This window comes from Camelus ferus, chromosome X (genome assembly GCF_009834535.1).
Source record: "Camelus ferus isolate YT-003-E chromosome X, BCGSAC_Cfer_1.0, whole genome shotgun sequence".
Lineage (NCBI taxonomy): Eukaryota > Metazoa > Chordata > Mammalia > Artiodactyla > Camelidae > Camelus > Camelus ferus.
Window position 1 is genome coordinate 86,447,983 of NC_045732.1, and position 21,178 is coordinate 86,469,160.

The 21,178-nt window shown below is 42.6% G+C and overlaps 1 long non-coding RNA gene across 2 annotated transcripts in view; it reads right to left on the reverse strand.

Annotated features, from left to right (window-relative positions):
• Positions 1–21,178, reverse strand: part of LOC116662271 — a 63,824-nt gene that overhangs the window by 21,438 nt on the left and 21,208 nt on the right. Inside the window, exons 2-3 of one of the 2 annotated variants that reach the window (XR_004318316.1) lie at positions 18,098–18,232; positions 14,650–14,757 (exon numbers count right to left, since the gene is read on the reverse strand). This is a non-coding gene — a long non-coding RNA (uncharacterized LOC116662271). Of the gene's footprint in view, positions 1–14,649; positions 14,758–18,097; positions 18,233–21,178 lie in introns of those variants that run through there. The other variant, XR_004318317.1, reaches the window with a different exon arrangement.

Here is a 21,178-nt window from a genome sequence, read left to right on the forward strand (position 1 = left end):
CACCTTTAAAAACAACAGAAGCACTTAAGTGATTGTCAAAGTGAATAACTGATGTCATGGGCCTCTCCTGGCCATCAGCACTCTAGAGAGCAGTGCTATACTAACTCCATGTCCGCAGTGTCTAACACTGTTCTGTGACACACACACACACACAGATGCTCAAAAAGATGATCTCTCTTCTCCCAGCTCCAATACCTGGTTTTACCTTGACCAGCTCAGTCTAACCACTGTCCAAATGCCCTGATCTTACTGAAGAACTTCTCAAGTCACAGACCAGCAATGTTTGGCATCACCAATTGTCTAGCCCAGGTAAAACACAAATCCGTTCACCTACAAGAAACATACCCCTCCAAAATGGACACCTAACATCCCAATATAACGCCAGTCTTGAAGGAGAGCATTGCCATCAGTTTCAGTATAGAGTTGTTACATCCAGGGTGCGTGCTCTGGCCAGCAATATAAGTGAACCTATCTTACAGAATGTTTGGGGGCCACGGAGTTTTTCTTAGTGTGCTCAGGCTGCTGCAACAGAATACCAGACTGGGCGGCTTAAACAACAGACATTATTTCTCAGCTCTGGAGGCTGGGAAGTCCAGGATCAAGGTCCCAGCAGATGTGGTTCTTGATGAGGGGCCCCCTCCCTAGCTTGCAGATGGCCACCTTCTCGTTATGCCCTCATATGGCAGACAGAGGAAGTGCCAATGTCCCTTCCTCTTCTTATAAGGGCACTAATCCTATCATGGGGGTGCCACCTCACCACCTCATCTAATGCTAATTACTTCCCAAAGGGCTCACCTCCTAATATCATGACATCAGTGGTTAGGCCTTCAACATATGAATTTCGAGAAGACACAAACATTCAATCCATAAAAGAGTTCTACTTTATTTAGTCTTTGTGGACACAAAGAAATCTCATCCTTTACTGTCCTTTAAGGGTTGAGAACAGAAGACAAATGTATATAATCAAGATATTTTAACTCTAAGGGCTTGGGTTAGGCTAAAATTATTTTTGGAGAATATTCCACACTACATCTCACACAGATGATCTAATTCAAGGAAGATTTACATCTCTCTCTTCTTGATGCAATTATAAGCAAGCAACTCAAGCTCTCCAATTAAAATGCATCGGAATATGGATGGTTGTCCAAGAACTGAATGCTCAAGTTAGACTGTTGTCACTGATCTTGCTTTGCAATGTAATAATGGGGCCAGACCACATACAAAAGTAACCACGCAGGAAGTCCATGTTGAATCATGGTTCATCAGTCTCTGGCTTTTCTCCTAAAATCTCAACCACAGAATACATAGTTAAGAGGTTGTGGAAGTTATGTTTTGTTTGTTTGTTTTTAAGGTTTTGCTGTTGTTTTGGTGAGATGCATTTTACATCTCTTAGAAAATGAAATTGGAAAGGAAAAATTCCCGTTAGTGTCAATGATGCACAGATGTCACAGATATCCTCCTTCTCTGTAAAGATGCTTCCCAAGAACCACAGCAGCTGCGCTCACACTACCGCCCTGAACACAGAGCCATCTGAGGGAGGGACTCACAAAGTGAAAAGAGGAATAATAAAGATTTTATCATCGACTTACATTTCCTGGAAATCTTCTCCCACTTTTCAAGGCTTCAATGTTCAAACACAGTTGGCCAGGATGGTATTCTATTCTCCAGAAATATAGGAAATACATGACTCCCCTTAGTATTTATTTGACTAGAACCAGGTGTGACATTCAAAATACTCAACAGTCAGTACCACAGGCACTGAACAATCAGAAAAGATGCAGACCTGAGGGCTCAGCTGGTTACTGGATATCCCCTGCTTCACTAGAACCTAACCCTTTAGCTGCTGGATTGGGGAGGGGCGGTTAGGTTAAGGCGGCTGGTCCTGCCCTTGCAGGACTGGAAGTTAGGCTACAGCAATCAAACTGACCTGGCCAACTTCAGCACAGCCTGACGATACAGAGTTACCATTCCCATTGGTGGAGGGGAAGGTCATGGTCACAGCAATGTGTAGTAGTAATAACCAGCAGTAGCAAAAGCAGCAGCAATTCAACTACTTAAGTTAGGATTAAGCAAGTGAACTAGGCTTACATTTATCACCTTTAATCATCAAAATAAATTGCCAGACTATACTATCTACAGTCTGTCGATGTGGACACAATATTTCAAAAACTTCAATTAACAGCTGGAACATAACAGCCAAGATTGGAGCCTAGGACACCCAACCCTACGCTTTGCTTCTTATGCAATACTGGCTCCTCCTATGAAAAAAGGACATCAAAGGCTAGTACTATCCACCGAGGTTCACATTTCATGACTTAATTTTGACATGTGCTTATACAATTTACTGTTCTATCACAAGCTTCTGCAATGAAAAAGAAAAAACTGCAGTTCATACAGAAAGGTTTATCTGCAAGGATTAGGACATTTTACCAGTAAAATTTTAGAAAGGGATAAGGCGATAAAAACCATTGTTTTGAATGCTATGTCGCTCTACACTTTTTTCATTTAAAGATAGAGGATTCAACTACTTTAACATAGCCAAAGTTCCCTTTCTGCTAGCCTCTAGAAATTTTCACGAGAATGGTTAATGCTGGGCTTGACTGACAAGTGTACTGACTAACGTTCTTCTCATAAGTAATTCATGCTCATTTTTAAACTTTGGAAAATAGAAATACAAACACTATGAAAATCACCTATAATCCCACTGCCCAGGGACAACCACAGTTAAAATTTTGACATTTCTTCCAATCTTTTTGCTATATGTATATTTACACACAAATTGAGACCACTTATACATATATATATTTAAAAACTAAATATTATGAGCACTTCCAATGGTCATTTAAAATTTCTGAGAAACAAAATTTAAAGCTTTCTTAATGCTCCAACATATAGATGAAGCATAATTTATTTAACCATTCCGCTATCTTTGGAGAACAGCAGGCCTTGGTCAGGAAATCAACAGTTATGTAAATAACAGGACCTGAATTAAGTGGGGGAGATTAAGAACTGCAGGTTATTCCTTGGTCTCTGCAAGTTAATAGAATCAACGGAGGCAGGACAATCAAATACAGTATTTTTAGCCTTTAGAAGGATCCATCCATATACATATATATTTAGCCTTTTCTGCTGATATGTTATGCTGAAAGGTGCCCTCAGAACAAAGCACTTAAGAGGGGCTCCTTACCAGAATGGTGAGAGTTGCTCTTGTATCTGTATGGGTCAGAAACCAGCACCAGAGAACTCAACTGGGTCAAACTCCAGCTTCTAAGAAAATTAAATCAAGGTTTTTATTCCCCAAATTTATGATATTTAACAAATAAGAAAACTTGAGCTGAGATTATTATCAATTATTGCATTTAGGTTTTTTTCAATTCTCTAAGCGATGGTCCAATTTTAATGTGGGGATTTCTGGCTCCAGAGAGCATAAATGGTAAGATGTAGCTCTGTACTAAAAGATGTGCCCACTGTGCTCCAGATAAAAACTGCATTTATAACTGGTGGCTTTGACTTGAGGATTCTGTGATTATACAGAGCTCAGCTGGAATAGGGAACAGAGCAGGGTACTTAGGAGTTAGAAAGAGCTGAGGCACTCTCATGGAACAATGTTTTCCAAGGATGGTGAGACAGAAACAGCCAGCAGAACACCAAAGTGTACTACTGTCACTGGGAAGTGACTGCCCAGCATGGGGTTACATTTCCCAGTCGCTCTCGCATCTATGTGGAGCCAAATGACTAGTTCTGGCCAAAGGAATGAAACAAGGAAAGTATGTGCCACTTCCAGACCAAGTGTCAAGTATACCATCCTTGTACTTTCTTTCCCTTCTGCAGTGACCGTGGAGGCTCACACTGAAGATGACAGCATCACAAGATGGAAGAGGGCTACATGCTTGAGTCATCACTTAGAGGAGAGCTGCCTGGGACAACTGACTAACCACAAACATCAACACTGGATCCTGAGTGACCAAGAAATAAGTATTTATTGTGTTAAGCCCTTGACATTTGAGGGCTGATTATTAAGTCAATCAGCCTATCTCAACAGGGTCTCCTAAAAAGGCCTCTCTGCTATCTGACAACCCAAGTTAGCAGAGACAGAGGATGGGGGAAAAGATAAGTGTGAAGCACCTCTTCAAGATGGAGAACCTTATTTCTCAATAAAACTGAGGGGGAAAAGATGGAGAATAACACAAACGGCAGAAAGGCAGGGCAAGGAAAGGACAAAGCACCAAGCTTTATAGTCACAGAGAATCTAAAAGTTCTATGAAATCAAAGTGGTGGAGTGAAATCTAAAATCAAATTTCTTTTTGATATGACTTGGGCTTTTGATTTGTTCCATGGCCTACATGACCAATGAAACAATAGTTACAAACGTATACTTCTGTCAACAAGCAGTGTTTCTTTGGTATTCAAATCATTTCTGTTCCCCAAATAATCTCCCTTTTTGATTGATGACTCTCCGCTCTTGATTTTAGGTCACATTCTAATTCATTGAGTTCCCTTGAGATTTCGGTTACTGGTTGAAGCAACAAGAAAGGCATGAAAAATAGTTCAAGATTTCATTACACAGATTAAAGATGTTAATGAAAGCTTTTTGATCCTAAGCAAGATCACTCAGGGTTTTCAATCAGCTATAGATTTTTCAGAGCTCTGAAAACATTCACAGAGACATGAAGCTGCACCCATTATTTACTGGTATCTTGAGTGTTAAATGCTCCTTGTGTTATTCTCCAAGGACAGAGCACTGAATTGGTATAAAGTACTAGCCCTTTCTTCTGAGGACCTACTCTGCTGGAACTGCTGAGCTTCATTTCCATCCATCTCTTGATCTGTGTGTATGTATGTATGTATTGATCTTAAGCTCTAATAAGGAGCTAGGCAGAGAATATACTAAATGCTAAAACCAATCCTGACTAGGGCAGAGTCTTATGAGAGCCCCAGCTACACCAAAAGATGGAATCTAGACTATGTCTTGATGCTTTAGTATTAGCCACTGGCCTCTCAATGCCTTAGTCTATTGGTATTATACCCTCAACGCCTGGCTCAGAATCCGGCACAGAGTAAATACTTGACAACTGAACACTGCATAGAACTAAGTTCTGGAACGCTCAGTCATGATTTTCTTGGAATGCTTTCTGAATTGGTAAAGTCTGTCTGTGTGGGCTTCCGCCTCAGTTTCTTACTAGGGCTGAATATCAGGCTTGCATACCAGCCACACCCCACCCAGCACTGATTAGCTCCTCCCACAGGGGCTTGCTTGAGGATCTTCTCCAAAAGAACTAAAAGATACTCTTCAATTGATTTAAGATCATCACTCACTCCTGCCGCATGCTCCCCTCCCACCCACATACACACATACAAACTGGAATTCTGAAGTCTCATACAAATCTCTGGTCAAGGAAGAGTTCACCCCACTTCACTGGATACTGCATTTTCAATTGCTGGATAGCTATGCACTTAGGAATATAGCCTATAAACCTGCCTTGTGTCTTAACTTGTCCCACTATTTCTACTGCTTTTCGCTCAACACCTGCTCACTGCAGAGGCTCTAGTAAGTCCCTCAAGAGAGTCTTCTTACTCCTCTAACCCCAAGGTATGACCTAAAGATAGTTAGAAGGACCTTTCAAATGATTTCTCCTACTTATCAGGCCTGGGATTTGCTATATGCAATTAACTACACACATAATTAGAAACTCACAAAATATGGTTGTCTTCTACCAATAACTCATTTAATTCAGGATTTACTGAAGGTGGAACGACTCAACCTACTTACAAAAGGAACTGAGGTATTATACACCTGTGAATAATTACAGAAAAAATGAGTGGGGGAGGGAGGTGGGCATGGTTCTAAAACAGTAACGTGAGGGATTCTTGTGGGGATATAACTGTTCTGTATGTTGACTATGTCAATGTCAATATCCTGGATGTGATATTGCATGATAATTTTTGTAAGATGTCACCTTTGGGGTAACTGGGTAGTCTGTATTACTTCTTTAAACTGCATGTGAACCTTCAATTATGTCAAAATAGAAAGCTGAATTAAAATAAATGAACGGGAGTAAAAGAAGCTAGGCAGTTTTGGAATTTGCTCTTAAAAGTCTTATGTACACAGGCAGAAAGGCAAATAAACTTTCAGCTAAAAAGGACTGATCTACGGATAATGAAAATTCAAGTAAGACACAGGTTATTCAGGCATTTCTCAGTAAGAAAAATGAAGAGCAAAGAGAAGAAACACAGTATCAGAACCTTCCAGAACTCACCAGGATATGAACCACTCAACTTCTAAGAATACAAAGAAAATGCCCCAAAGCAAAACATTTAATTATTTCAGTTCCCATACTGTGCATGCCATAGTAATAATCATAGGTGTAAAAAATCATCTTCTATCTCTACCACATCCCATTTAGAAGTCCAGCACATGAAACAGCAAAATAAATCTCTCATTCTCAGTTGTAAGTCACATGAGATAAACTGTGATTAAAAAATGAGATGCCTGATGACCACAGAAAGAAGTATTAGACTGTACCCCAAAAGTCAACTAAATAAATCCATAGCATTAACTTGGAACCATTTTTTTTTTCTTTTATTTCTTAATTAACATACAATAAAATGGACTTTTTTTGTTCTAGGAGTTCTAACACATATGTAGATTCATGTAACTACCACCACAATCATGATTCAAAGTTTCATCACAAACATTTCCTTTCTACTGCATCTTTGTGGTCACACCCTCTCTTTGTCCCCAACTCTTGGCAACCAGTGAGCTGTTCTTCATCACTGTAGTTCTGCCTTTAACTTGGAACCCTTCTTAACTACTGCCACATAAGCCAAATTATTAATGACATGATTCTGATACGCTGTACTCCTCTAGGTAGTAATGCTAAGTTACACTCCTCACCCGTACCTTCACTAGGAAGTAATTACTTTTACTACCCTCCTGAGCTATTATTACTGATAAATAATGGTGAGGATTGCATTCAATGTTATTGACTATATGAATAATACTATTAACAAATTAGACTGCAGGTCTCACCTAAAACAAATGCACTAAATGGAGAGAAGTAAAATCCTTTCAATGAGAGGCCCAGAGCTACTTCTAGGCAGCCAGTACTATCTCTTATCAATTCTGATGGTGCAAGATGAATAACCTAAGAGGTGAGAAGTCTCCACTTTGAAAGACACTCAGGCCCACGTTTCTGAGTGAGTATGAAGGATATCCTTGCACTTCTCACTTGCATTGATTAGCCAAGGCTTCCAGGTTCCTGGAGAGAGACCCAGAGATCTGGCACTGGAGCACCCAATAAACTGGGAAAGATCCAGGCCTTCAAGTTGATGTTGCTAGGGTAGAGATCTTGCCAGAAATGCCAAGTCACAGGGTAAGTCAGAACAGGAAGAGCCTGTGGTCACTCAACTGAAATCAGCCCTCGGAGCCAGGGAGGGGCCAAGTTGAGAACACATACCCCGGCTCATGGGGCCCAGCCAAGGACGGGCATATGCCCATTTTCCTTTCTTCATCTCTACTCTCAAAGACTTCACTTATTTTTTATCTTGTACTGTTTCATTGCAAGTCATCTCAAATCCTTTTTTGGATAAAGTACAAATGAAAGGACACAAACAGTGGTCAATAATACACTGGCTTCGCTTGCTGGCCTTGCCTGCTGTTCTTAAAGGCCTACATCACCTTTCTTTCATGGTGGCACCTTGGCTATCCAAAAGCAGCTTAAGTCGTGAGGTTGTGAATTACCATTAATCAACTGTTGATTTGGACATGGGCATTTCTGGAGAACCGTCCTAATCAGAACTTAAGCCATCCGGTCCCAGCTAGCAGTGCTCTTGGGAGAGCTGTCTAGAGAACTACTCCTGTGCCCCTGGTTCCCAGACAGTCTCAGACTAGAAGAGCTGATCTGGACCAAGCAGCACCCATCACTAAATGCCCAGTGGGCGCTTTTCTTCTATCTTTTCAACCAATTTGAACTAGGAGAGCATGATGGTATAATTGAAGAAGAGAACCAGGGAATAAGGAGACCAAAAGAGATTTAAGTCTGCGTGGGAGAGAGGAAAGAGACAGGGGGAACATCCAGCATATGCCCCCAGAAACAGGATTGCCAGATTTAGCAAGTAAAAATGTAGGCCCCCACCATTAAATTTGACTTTCAGATAAACAAGGAATAATTTTTAGCATTAAATGTATCTCAAATGGGACACACTTATACTAAAAAACAGTTGCTACTTATCTGAAAGTCAAATTTAACTGGGCAACCCCATCTATGAGTGGAGTCAGATAGAGAAAACTGGGTTTGCAAACAGCACCACTGGGCAAGTCGCTTAATTTTGTGTGTATTTACCTCAGTTTCCTAAACTGTAAAATGGGAATAATAATAGTGCCTACTGCATAGGCCTACTGTGAGGATTAAATAAGGTAATTCAGGTAAAGCACTGAGAATAATGCCTGACACACTGCTCAAAGAATGTTAGTTTATTATCTGGAAGCATATCAAGGGCCACAGTAACTGGATCGGAAAGGCGGCAGCAAACAAGTCACTTGGGGCCGCCCCTCTCTCTCTCCCTTTTCGGAGACAGCCCACATTCTGTCTATGGAATGTGCACCTACTTTTAATCTGAGCACCCAACCCCTACACCTCGTGGCCCTTCTCTTGCCTTTCAATGTATCTCTCTGAACAAATCTACCTTCACTCAAAAAAAACAAAAACAAAAACAAAAACAAAAACAAAAACAAAAACAAAAACAACCCAAGTCACTTGGCTTTCTTACCTTTATACAAATGAGCCCCCAACGCATTATCTCTAGTAAGCTCCTCCCCTGGCTGCTACAAGACCAGCTTCCCCAGTATCTCCCACTTTCTAAGGCAAATAGTCTCTTCTACGGAAGTTACAGCTCCTCAAGACAACCTGGTTTCTGTACAACACACCATCCTTCTCCCAGGCTCAAAATCCAGGAGTCATCTCTGCCACTTCCTCTCTCCCGACCCCACATCCGCGATCTTTGGGTAACTATTTGCAGGTTGTACGCTAATTTCTTTTCAGTACTGTAAGACTATGAAATTCTGACTTGGCATTATAACCATGGTCTCCTTGGTACACACACACTGTTGATCTGATAAACACTCCCTTCAGAAGCAGGAAATATTTTTATTGATTTTGGTGTAAATCCCATAGTCAGTGCTTCATATAGGAAAACAATGTGAACCTTGGCTGTTGGGAACGTCACAGATCTTGGATCTAAGCCAAAGGCCTGAGTTTTATTTGGTTGTTCCTCTTCAAGAAAAATCAATATATATATAACAGACTTACAGATTTCCACACTTTTAACCACATCATACATGTTTCTGTGTAGTCTAAATCAAACTTCGTTTGCAACTATACCCAATGCCAGCACATGTTCATAGACATACCCTTCATTTCCTACCTCCATGCTCTTTTGATTTTTGTTACTTCTGCAGATTCACATTTTTGAGCACTGCATCAAAAGATAAAACATACTATCTCATCCTCATCACAAATCTGTCAAGTGTTTGGTATCATCATCCCCATTTGACACATGAGGAAACTGAGACTTCAAGAAATTCAGTGACTCGCTCAAGGACACATGCTAGTGAGCGACAGAACTTGAACCGGAATTGAAATTTTCTGGTTCAAAGTCCCATGTTCTTCCCATGACACCACACAGCTTCCCATGGATACAAAGTGCCTTCAACTGCACCCCATTCCAAATGTGCACCCATGGAAATGCCTTTTCTAAAAGTCTGTTTCAAATATTACTCCCCCATAAAATCCCTGATCACCCAGTCCACAAACGAGCTCGCCTTCCTCAGATTTCTTTAGCACGGTCTCCATCTCTGCAGTCATTCAATACACAACTGAGCACCTACTGTGTGCTAGCTTCTGCGGTAGGTGCTACAGAAACAGCAGTGGGTGACACAAGGACACTGATCCCACAGAGCACATGGTTCTGCCGTACAGATCACAGAATCACAGAGTGAGAGTTTCTCTACCGTCATGTCGTCATTTTACAGAAGACTAAACTCAAACACATGAAGTTCAGAGTCAAGTCTTCAGAAGCAGAGATCAGACTGGGGGCCTCCATCCACTGTGCTCCTGGCTTCTTTTCCCTCATGGGCGGCCAGCAAGCTCAGGGCAGGGAGTGTGTCTTACTCCCCTCTGTACATCCCTCAGCACCGGCACAGGCACTCCAAAAAAGGCTGGGACGTGTGACAATGGTGGCCAACAGGAAAGACGCCTATACCGTTAGATCCCAAACGGACAGAACAACTAGATGTTTAACATTTATAAAGTATGTCACAATTCAAAGTATTCCCCCCCCACCATCCCTTAGCAAAGGAGCGTTCATAAATTATGGATGCACACTGCAGAGAGAAGCTTGTGGAAAAGATCACATTTTAAAAATAGAAAATGTTGTTTTCTATGATAATCTGTAATTTTTCATTATTTTCCCCCTTTCATTCAATCCCCAGAATTACAGATACCACATTAATACCTTAACTCATCTGAAGGCCACTTATCAACTTCAACCATGAAGAAGTCACCTAAAATTAAGAAGGTAGCAGAAAATTCCTCCGAGCAGCCAAAATGTATTTTATAAAGTATGCGCACTAAAGAAATACCTTTGCACTGATTCTTTAATGTTTGCTCCACCCCTAGTTACGGAGTGCTCGTGCTTCCTCTGTGCAAGCGACTCACTCCGGGGCTCTGAACTCTTACTTTGGACACATCTCTAACAGGCACAGCCGTCTGATTTTCATAGCTCACAGCCAATGAAAAGGAGGAAACAGAAGGTGAAAAAGGTTGGCCAGAAGCAATCTATTCCATCCCATTCTCACAGTTCGTTGTAATTCCAACAGCCATAGGTGTACCTCACAAAAGCCAAAGAATGAAGACAACGCAGTGTCAGTCTACAGATTCCGACACACATATAAATAGACTGTGCAAGTAAACTTGGGTAACGCAGCCAGGTAATGATCACACGGCTATGGCTCCTAGAAGAAATATTCATTTATCTTTCTTAAATATTCATTTATCTCTCTGTATTTAAAAGGCAAAATCATTCAGCAAGACTGAAATTTCCTCCCCTTAAATTTTTCAGCTCCTGAACAGAATATATGTGGATTATCTTTCACCAGCAGGGGGAGGTTAAAACAAGGAAGTTCTAGAAATGTCCAAGTCTTTACCAAAAAGGCTGAGCCTTTTTCCAGTGTGACTGATTGGCTCCTGTAAGCAGCACGGTCTAATTTAGAAAGGTCAGGAAACAGTGTTTCACATTTACTGAGGCAACAAATTTAGGACAAATCAAAGTGGCAAAAAGGAAACACGCTCAGTGTGTCTGGCCCTTGTACAATGGCTTCAAGAGCCGACATGGAAACTTCGCAATGTCTTTACCACTGCTAGAAATCTATACGCTGACAAGAAATCTTTCTTGCCATGAAATCACACTTGGCATATTTCTACAGTGAGAAGACGTCTATTCATCAACTCAGAGAGTGCTGAGCGCTTACTCTTCACTGCAATGAAACTAAGAAAGGCATGAAGGCATTTGCTATTGCTTTCAAGTGGAAATCATCATGGGTAAACCGAACTCCTTGGCAGGACCAGTGGGATGAACAGAGGGCAGCCAACTCCCCGCTGCAGCTGCCACTGAGGTCCAGCAACAATAGGTGTGGGGTTCTGGGAAGAAACTTACCACTTGGGATTCTCCAGGGAGGCTGTGTAGGTAACAAACTGTGAAGTTACCATCACCTTAGCACAATATGGAACCACCAGACAAAACCATAACCATGGGGAGAGAGGGGACTGTTTGAAAAATGCTTTCTGCCAAATTGTTCACATTTCCTGAGAGACAAGGACAGGATAGCAAATCCAAAGCTCTAACATGAACTGGCTGTGTGAACAAGTCACAGCCCTCTCTCGGCTTCACTTCCCCCATCTGCAAAGTGAGGAAGCAGTACAGACTAGAGAATCCCTGAAATAATCTCAGTCCTAATATCCTAGGCTCTAGGGTTCAATTGCCAGGCTGCAACTACGTGAGAGGGATTACCTTCCCCAACTAAGGCTATCACCATCGACTTGTTCATTCACCGTAAGAAAGATGGGCCAATTATTAACATTATAATGGGTCAAGCCTCCCTCAGGAACTCTGCTCAGATTGGGGCTGAATGACTATATGAAGAACAGGAACACGTGCTGGCCGACTGGCCGCAGAATTCCGCTCTGAGAAAACGGGTTATGATTTAGGACAAAGATCGTGTTTGGTTATGAAGATAAGTCCCCTGGGCAGAGTCTGAATGAGCTGAGCTGAGACCAGCCTAACAGCTAAACTGCTCTCTAAAAGAAAGGGGAAACAATGGGGGTGGTCAGAAAGAACTGAGCTGGAGAGGGAAAGAAAAGAAGTGGCAGGCAGGAGCCGGGGCCGTGCGGCACAGTGGAAGGCTGTCACAAACATAAGGGAGGCCTGGATAGTACCTTCCAGGGACTAGGGTCCCGGATCAAATTTAACTGGACACCTTGTATTTCAATTTCCAGTGAACAAGGAATAATTTTCAGCATAAGTATGTCCCAAATATTGCTTGGGACACAGTTAAACTAAAAATAAATTCACTGTTTATCTGAAATTCAAATTTAACTTAGATGTCTGGTATTTGTATTTGCTAAACCTGGCAATCCTACCAGGGGCAGAAATGACAAATATTCTAGGAACTATAATCTGAGGTTGTTTAGCTCTACTAGGGTGTACTCCCCCTCAGAGACACCACTAACCCATAACACAGATTTGAGTTCATTAGAAAACAGTCCCCCTTCCTCCCAGGACCTAGCCAGGGCACAAGGCTTGGTGAGGGAGTGGCTCATGGCTGAATTTCAGCCACCATTCCCCTCAATCCTGCCTCCCTTCCATGTCTACAAACCTTTAGCAAAGTCTGCTACACACAGCCCCAGGTCAAAGGTATGGGGGGCAGTGAAGCCCTCCCCCAACCCAGTGCAGGATTTGCATGGAGAAATGCAGGAAGAGGGAGCCAGGTCTATTGCAAGAGATGAGCCACAGAGCAAAGATCAAGGATTCAGTGGCCACAAAGAGGATACAGAGGTGACTGAGTAAAACAGTCCTCAGCTCTCACCAAGAATCCCCAGAGATGCTGGAGGGATTCTAGGCTGTCCGCTTTGCATTAGGTGGGATTAGAGTTGATTATAAAAAACAGGGTAAAATCTAAAGGTGGGAGAATTTGAGCATTTGAACATGATCACAAAACTAAAGAGGGAAGCAGAAGAGTTCGTGAAGAGTTACAGATATTGGAGAAAGAGAAACTCCTACTCAGACTTCGAGACTTGAGGTCTACTGTTAGGCGCACTGTCAAGCTTTCCCTGATGACTTTAGACAGAATTCATTCTTTCTTCCTGCCCTGGCACCTAACTCTGTTAACCGCAGTGAAACAATCAAGATGTAATGTGCATCTCTCCCTCTCTCCCTTTCCCCCCAACCAGATTAAAGAGTTTGAAGAAATATGCCTCTTTGGCATAAGAATTATTTCAGGCTTATTATTTTTAATAAACAGCAGACAAAGGAAAAGCTCTAAAAACCAAGTGGAAATTACCCTTTCGTAAAAGACATTTACATTTATAAGGAAAATCTCCATTTGTAAGGGTGTCTCCCTCTTGAACCAGGAAGAGGAAAATAATTAAATCTCTAGATATTCTTATTAATAGAGAAGGCAGACACTTAAATCTGCATAACAACCTTACCTTTGTTTACTGTCCTTTTCCTGGTCACCTCCCATACCTGTCTCCCCACCCCTGACATCTTCATCTGTCTTTAGCTGAAGATGGTATTTAAGATGATAGTTTGGACATTTGGGGGACTTACTCTCTTATTCTGGGTCTCTCCCATGTACACAGAGGTAAACACATTATTAAGTTTCTTTGTTTTTCTCTTATTACTCTTTTATTACCGAGGTGGGTGTAGGGGCCTCAGCCAAGAACCTAGAGGGCCAGAGGGAAAATTCTATTTCTTCCCCTGCAAGTTCTATGAAACCAAGGACTGATTTTTTAACTTATTTTATAGCCACAGTGACTGGCACATATTAGCCACTTGATACATTTGTGGGAAAGAGAAAAGATGTTTGAGTTTGTAATTAAGGCTGTGGCACAATCTAACAATGACTTCATGTATATAAGGGATTGTACTGTTGTTCTCTGTGGCCACAGAGGGCAAAACAAGAGGACAGACGTCTTAAATGTAAGAGGAGGGAACTAGGCTAGCCAAAAGCAAGAAGAGAAGTGACTGGGTAAGCCCTCTGATGTGGGCTTTCAAAAATAGAAAAAAAAAAACAAACATTTTTTATTTACTTTAGTCAGTTTAGCATGGTCCTACCTCTTAAGGCCCTTTGCAGATCGAGAATCCTGTTTCTTGTGCCTCTGAAGTACAGTGGAAGCTCTAGTGTTCCTGTTTCCCTAACCGGTAGTAACACACCATTCAAATTGTAACGCTAGGCTATGGAGAGCCAACACTCTGGGAACCTACACCAGAAAAGCCTCCAAAGCCCCCCAGCTGCCGAGTCATAGGGGACTCTGAAGCATCTGCTTTGAGTCAGCTCTGAACTTTACCTTTAAGATAGGAGAGATGCAATGGACTCTTGAATGCCCTGCTAATTCAGTCCTGTTGACTAATCGTCTTGGGTTAATTTTGGAAGTGCTTTAAATGTCTGAACTCTCATCTGAAAGACTTGTAAACAGAAATCTGGAAAGGAGAAAGGAAGGACAGGTCAAGTCTCAGAACAATATTGCTAATCGTGATGATGAGAATTTCTGTGCCCTACCAAACTCTCACAGAGGTGTCATTCTCCATCTCTGTTCACACTGGACTCTGAGGAAGAAAGGCATCCCTCCTTTGCAAGGTGAAGCCCACCCGAATTGGTGTTTCTGTGCCCACCCTTCTTCTAGGGCTTTACCCTGTTGATTCCTGCTTTTTCTCAACTCACCTCCTTTCCCCTCTCCACCTCCCCTTCCTCCGGCACCGTTCTCTTGGCCTACACAAATGCTCAGTTCTCTCCCACAAGAAAAACAGTTTGGCTTGTGTGCTCCATTCCAAGCAAACCTGACTCGTCCTCATCCACATCCAGTTCTCCTCTTCTCTGAGGCACATCAAGTCCACATCACCTATTCCCTGCAGTTAGGAAAGCTCACGTGACCAGTTCTGGCCAATGAATTGTGAATGGAGGTAACATGTCATTTTGGATCAGAAGCTTAGAAGAGCAGATGTAAAATGTCCATACACTTTTTCCTTGAAGCAGCAACTAAGGAGACTTCATGTTCTAGAAGGTATAGCAGCAAGATGATGGAAGGCTTTGTCAGCCTGAGTTAAACAGAGACCTCTCCCCTAGCTTGTGATGATCACAGAGGATGAGTGAGAAATCAGCATTTCTCATTAAGACAATAGTTAAAAACATTGAGATTTAAGGGTTGTTCGTTTGGCATCTTCTAGACAATCCTGATCAATGTCTTCCTTCTCTCTTGCTTCTACTTTACTACCAATTTCCTTCACATAAAAGTCTAGCACATGGTTCTCAAATCTACCTGTGCATAAGAAACACTTAGCTTTTTAAGAAACCAGATTTCTACACCCCGCCCTAGACCTGATGAATCCGAATACAATTTGGGGGCTGAGGCCTAGAAACTCATCTTTTTTCTAATCTCCCCAGCTGACTCAAGGCAGCCAGCCTGTACCAATCCTCAGACATGCTTGAGGAGCACTGGTGTCCATCGCCTCCCCTCCTGTTTACACATCAACACTCCCTAACTCGGCTTCTCCATCGCCCTCCCCTTACCACGGATGAAACTGCTTTCTCCCAGACCATGCCCGGCTTCTAGGCCCTCCTCAGTGTGAACCACTAAGTCCCTGTCCTACTCAAATTCCCTTTGGCATTCTTACCTGCCACTCTCTCTTTTTGAAATTTTCTCCTCCCTCACTTTCCATGACGTGGCACTACTGTTGCTCTCCTTCCGCCTCTATAACCAATACATTTTTGCTTTCTCTTATTTCCTGTCAACTTTCATCCTCGATAGAAGTGACCCTATGGTTTCAACTTCAGTCCCCTGCTCTCTCTCCATTATATACCTTCTCCCTCTGCTAGTGTGCCAGAGCCGCCGTAACAAATAACCACAGACCAGGTGTCCTATCTCCAAATAAGGTCACATATTACAAGGTCCTGGAAGTTAGGACTTCAACATATGAATTTGGGGAGGACACAATTCAACCCATAACACTCCCTCAGTGATTTCATCTACTCAGTGGTCTGAATGATCACTTTGGTGATTGGGACCCATCTGTCTTGGCCTTGACTTCTCTTCTAATCACTAGTTTATGGATTTAAAAACAACAGTATTGTGAACCTATGATTTCTTAGGTATACAATGAAAAAGTCCTTCTCCATACAGAGCTAACAGAAACTCATCACACAAAGAGCTGCGAGGGAAGGTGGTGCAGAGGTAGAGAGCATAAGCAGACAGGGAATCTGTGGCAGGGCTTCTACCCTAGTCTTACTGCACGTTTCCAGCGGCATTCTGGGTATCTCTATTCAGATGTTCAACCAGCACCACAAACTCAACATGTTGAAAACCAAACAAATTTCCCCTTTCAAATCAATGACCCCAGCTGATTTCTCTAGTTCTCGGATGGACCCTATTCATCTAGTCACCTAGGCTTGAAAAATTGCTGTCATCTTTGCTTCCTCTCCACCCTCTGCCCAACAATCCATCAATCGCCAAGTCAAAGCCAGTTTAGCTCTCCACTATGCCTGTCAGTCCTGTGTCTATTCTCTTCCCATTGCCACCAGAGTAAGTCAGACCCACATCATCTCTACCTAGACCACTGCACCAGCCTAAGTGCCTTCCGCACGTCTGAGATATTCTACACAGTCCTACCCAACTAGCATTCTAAGTAACAGCTGCTCTGGCCGGCACTGGAGTCCACCCCAACACATCTTTCCTGCCTCCTCCCCGACCTCACCTGGCACTGTATCTGGACTACGACCTGTTTTCCCATCTCTCTCCATCCCTTCAATATCTAAGATGAGACACTCTATAGTTACTGAGGACACCAAATGTAATACCAATCTCTATACCCTCCTTATACTGACTGTATTGCCCTCAATAAATACAGCTCAGTAAATATTTGTTGAATTGCAGTGTGTAGTGTTCCATGTTTCACAGAGGGTATCTCATCATTAATCCTCAAACTAACCTTTCAACATGGTATTGCCTTCGGCAGGAGTCTCCTAATCCCACTCCCACCCTAAAACATACAATTCTTCATGGTCGTCAGCCCTTGGCCAATCTAACTGGGCTAGGAAATGGGGAAAGACAGCCATTCTAGAGCTTTGAGAGACTGCCCCTTGCTCAGCAAAGCATACCAGGCCAGGCAGAGGAAGGCTGTGTTCATGAAATTACTCTGGGCACCAGTTTCAACCCCCTGCATCTTGTCATCCTCTCTGCTTGCCCCCTTATTCTTATCTGGCTTCCAGCTAGTACAGCCCCTCCAGGATGGTGGCCTGTTTGGCCAATCTTGTGGCTCCTTGACTATCCTGCTTTCCTTCCCAACTATAAACTGCTTTCTTCTTCCAGATTCGTAACTTTCTGAGACTCAGCCACAAGATACCATCTGGCTTAGCCCAAGGACTTTCCGATTAGGAAGAACATAGTTATACCCCATTTCAGGAGGGGTCATACAACTATGGAGCTGCTCTCAAATCCTGTTCTAGAGTCTGACAGCAGTAACTGAAAACCAACTCCTGTCTTTGTTAGCACGAACAGTATTGCTTGCAACTGCCTGGGTGCATCACCTTCCATCAATTATTCCTGGAATCTTGGGACCTGGGGTGGAGGGATGTCAGGACTAAAGCTGATTAGTGTCTTAGCAAAATTTCGTCTGTCACCACTGTGTTCACTGACCACAGAGGGACTGTGCATTGATTTCCCCCGTTGTGTGTGGTGTCCCTTATCACCTCCCAGCATAAAGCTCCTTGCTGGTACTTTCTCTAGACTGAAAAGAGAAAGCATTATCTGCTTTTCACCATTCTCACCTGCTGACAATCCTGTCATGCTCTGAGACTTCTGAGATGGGTGATAGGAAGGTCTTGTCTGAAGGGCTTCAGGACACTAATCCAGGCAAATGGCAGATCTGGTATCAGTGTGTTTGCTCTGCTTCTCTTCACAGCCTGAACAGAAAGCACGAGACCACGAGAAAATATTCATTCATCCCACAAGTTTGTCAGGAACAGCAACTCAGTGCTAAGCACAGGGACTCGAGACTGCTTCCCTCAAGCAGCTCACAGTACAGTAGGGAAGAGCCAAACAGACCATGGCACTTTTCTATTATGATCATTCAAAGCAAGCATCTTCTCACATTTGGGAGGCCCCTGTTCAACCTTTTCTCATCAGCTTCTGTCTTTTTTCTTGCAATGGAAAATGAAGGGTTTGCTTAGGAATTATTCATATTGATCCAGTGGGCAGAAGATAAAAGATCTGCATGGCAATGGAGATAGCCTTTACTTTGCAAAGATTATTTAGCCACAGACAATATTCCATTCACTGGAGAGACTGCTTCATTTTCTCTTTCCTTTGCCTTGTGGATACCATATCGTCAGGTAGCATAAACTTGAAAATGTTCCACCTGCACAAAGAGATCATTTCCACATATCGTGAACAGAGCAGAGGTAGAGGTGAGGCCATGCTGCTAGAGAGACACAGGAGGCCAGGCCTAGTACCTGGGAAGTGGGGCTTGGGCAAGACTTCTTAGAGGTGATGCTTGAGCCAAATCTAAAGGATTGGGGTAATGGGCAGGAAGCAAGTCAGGCGCAGAGGACCATGGTGGAGGAGAGCCTCACTCCAGCCAGGGCAGAGTAGGAGGAATAGCATGAGGTAGGGAGCACAGCACTAGAGATTACTGGACCATCAGCAAGAGATCAGAGATGAAGCCGGCATGATGCACTGGGTCAAGTCACCAATGAGCTACCTTCACTTATTTGGCAAATAGAAACAAAATATCTGCAAATTATCTGTAGAAGTATCTAGTATTTGGGAAATCTCTTTGGCGACTTTGGGTATGATTTCTCCTTATGCTGTGATAAAGCATTTCCCTTTCTCCTCTAAATGGATAATGATATACCCAAAGTATCCTGGGTGTCCTGTCATTTGGGAGCCTCTTTAAGTCATTACAGATATCTGAAAGATTGGTGAAAGTCACTGGATCGCCTTTGAAAATACAGAGGCCATTAAAGCCCTTCTATGAATGTGTAATAACAAATGTCCAATTGCCTGAGACAAGTAGTGGACAGGCGCTCTGCCTGGACCAAACAACAGGTGCAGTTTGTAGTGATTAAAAGGAACCTCTCACAAATAAGAGTGAAGAGAAGTGGGACAGGAGGGACGAGACAGGCCATTTGAATGGACAGTGAGCTGGTGACAGAGCTCAGCATGGCTCTTTGAAGATGGTGACCACAGTGATCCAGGGCTGAGGAGAGCCAGAGAGAAGCTCCCAGTCAGATGTCCGTGCAGAAGGAACTGTAGTATATATTCGTTTCCGGCAGCCACTGTAACAAATTACCACAGAATTAAAACAACAGCAAATTTATCACAGTTCCAGAGGCCAGAAGTTCAAAATGAAGGTTTCGGTAGGTCTGTGCTCCCCCAGGAGGCTCTAGGGGTGAATTCTTCCCTGCCTCTTCTGGCTTCTAGCGGCTGGCAGTACCCCTTAGTTCATGGCCACATCATTCCAAACTCTGCCTCCATCTTCACGTGCCTTCTCCTATTCTGTCTTTCATAAAGATGCTTGTTTTCGGATTTAGGGTTCACCTGCACAGTCCAGAATAATCCCATCTCGAGATCCTTAACTTAATTACATCTGCAAAGACTTTTTCCAAATAAGGTCACATTCACAGGTTCCAGAGATTAGGACACAGATATTCGGGAAAGGGGGGGGGCACCATTCAAGCCACTACAATAGTGTTTACAAGAGGGAAAGGTATCCTCTCTTTTTCTGATTGTAAAGTTAATTACAAAGTTCATTATCACTATAGAGAACGTTTTAAAAGCACAAAGAGAAGTAAAACCCATCTTTAATTCCACAATCCAGAGATAGCCACTGTAAACAATTTTGGAAATTATATTCCAGACTTCTATGACTATGTGTCTGTATTTATTAGGTTCCTACTGGACTTACTACTGTATGATCTGCTTTTTCTCTAATTACTAATATACTGGACCATCATCCAATGCCATTAAATCTCTTTTCTACAACAAAATTTTTACTAGCTGTATAACATGCCATCACATGGCTGCGTCAGTTTGATTAACCAGCTCTGTACTGTTTGACACTTGAGCTGTTCCTAACTTTTCAGTGTTATAAGTAACACTGGGGTGAGAACATGCACATGCTGGGGTATTTATAAGCAGACTCAGGTTTTATGATACAAAAGCCTACTGACTGCATATACCCTCTGTTCTGAGCTTTACTATAAAGTGTGTGCTGGATTGCACTGAGTCAGGCCAAGGATTTGGCCCAGAGCTGAGAATCACTCTTCCACTCCTCTTTCTCAGAAAAATGCCTCATTATTCAGCTGCACCTCCTGCAACTCTCTGCCTTATGCTTTTCACTTTCAAGGGTGGGAGTAACACAACCGTTGTCTCTTTTTAAATCTTATATTAATGCTCACCATCTCATTTAGCCAAGCAAACCTTCTTATTCAATGAAGTATAAATACAGCTTTTTTATTTTAAGCTCTGTGAATAACAGTGGAAAAATCTACGATGATTTTTTTTCTTTCTCCACCTGCACTGAGAAATCTTTGTATCGAGTTGAATAAATGGAGGGTAGGAGAGGGGCCGTGGGTAAACTGAGTAAACACAGAGTAGTCTGAAAAACCTATTTAGACTCCTTAACAGCTAGAAAAGATCACCCTCAGACTGATGTGAAGGGGAAGCTTATGTCTGAATTACAACAAAATCAGTGCAAGCCCATCTCAAAGTCTCGTATAATAAGGAATACAAAGAGCCTGCAGACTGTTCATTAAAGAAACTTAGTATTTGCTGAGGACACACATTCTTGTACATAGCCAGCTGCCGTTGTGAAATGACACAGGAGCCAGCAAATTCCGATCTACCTG